We start from the raw sequence: 1,879 nt of genomic DNA, 5'->3' as shown, positions 1-1,879 counted from the left end.
ACACACAAGCGTGCACACACATATATATATATTAAATCTGAAAAGAAAAGGCAAACAGTTTGGTAAGACTTGACAAGGACGTTTAATTAAGGTATATAATAAAAGGTTTAGATAGTCTCTGACAGCTGTTTCTAGGATATCCCAGCTATTGGAACATTGTGTCGAGTGAAGATTCCAAATGTTGATATTCCATCATCGGAGTGAGATAAGTTAATCTATCCACGACCGAGGTAATACTCTATAACAATGCCACCTATTACAATCGAATGCTTGCAGCTAGTGGCTTCTTGCAAAAATAATGTTCCTATCTAACACTAGGCTTAACTATCCAGCTCCATTATATTCCAAGTCAATATACCCTAAAAGCATGAATGCAACATCCCTCACAGCCAATAGGGATACTCAACCCTTTACTAGAAACAGTAAAATGTGTAAAAGGCTGCATATTCCACCACCTCTCACACACCCCTATAATACCCATGCAAAATTCAACTCTATACATAGATCAGAATCCTCAATACGAGCTAGAAAGGATGGCCCCATTCCCACCAGATTACCTTATAAAAGTGGAAGGAGAACCCTACTTTGATATACTCCCTTTCTCCTTAAATGTTCAGGGCTTATCCAGAATCTTTTTTATTCCTTTTTTCTTTGACTTTTATTTGCTTCAATCATTTGACTGTGGCCATGCTGGAGCACCGCCTTCAGTCGAGCTCATTCTATCGGTTTCTTTTGCCGAACCGCTAAGTTATGGGAACGTAATCACACCAGCATCGGTTGTCAAGCGATGGTGGTGGGACAAAAACAGACACACAAACACACACATATATATATATACAGCAGGCTTCTTTCAGTTTCTGTCTACCAAATCCACTCACAAGGCTTTGGTTGGTCCAAGGGTATAGTAGAAGAAACTTGACCAAGGTGCCACGCAGTGGGACTGAACCCAGGAATATGTGGTTGGTAAGCAAGCTACTTACTACACAGTCACTCCTGCACTTATTGTTAATAATAAACAATTATTAACTTCCTAATGTCAATTTTGATTTCTTCTTTTAATGAATATAAACTATATATATATATATATATATATATATAAAACATAAACCCCTACTCTGTGTGTGGATTAATCAAATCGTATAGTATTATATATCCATTGCAGTTGATCTTATCAACTAGTTTCACACCAGGGACTCAATAGGATGATAGATAAGAGCCCGATTATGTAACACTGTGCTCTTCAGAGTTGACAGTTATGGAGGAAAATATGCCAAGTACTCTAACCACAATTTTAGAGTGTTAGTCCCTTGCCAGTATTAAATTGTAATTGGTTTTTGCTGCAATAGTGCTAACATGAAATTTTTCAACCTCTAGCTCTGACAGTACATTTAAAAAAATTATATTAATATAACTTGTCTGTTGAAATTCCATAATTGCTTTGCAGCTGATTATAGCAGTGTATTTAAATTGATGTAATGATTGGATTATTCAATTAAATGGAGCCGCTTGAAATGGTTGTACTGCACTACTACTTGATATCCTGTTATTAATTTTGATTATATTCGCCTTACTTCGAGCCGTGCGGATAATACTGGACTAACTAAATCGTAATTACTTTTACATACTTCTCTTCACCCCTACTCTTTCTCTCCTCTCTCTTACTCTCTCTCACTCTCTTCTCTCATACTCCCCCCTCTCTAACTCTTACTCTCTACACTCTTACTCTCCTACTATCTACACTCTTACTCTCTCATACTCTCTCACCCTTACTCTCTTACTCTCTTACTCTCTCACCCTTACTCTCTCACTCTCTTCCCCTCTCTCTCACTCTCTTTCTCTTCCTCCCTTTCTCCCCCCATACCCCTCTTCCCTCTCTCTC

The sequence above is a fragment of the Octopus bimaculoides genome, chromosome 27 (assembly GCF_001194135.2).
Source record: "Octopus bimaculoides isolate UCB-OBI-ISO-001 chromosome 27, ASM119413v2, whole genome shotgun sequence".
Classification (NCBI taxonomy): domain Eukaryota; kingdom Metazoa; phylum Mollusca; class Cephalopoda; order Octopoda; family Octopodidae; genus Octopus; species Octopus bimaculoides.
The sequence above is the reverse complement of the archived record's forward strand: the minus strand, read 5'-3'. Positions refer to the sequence as shown.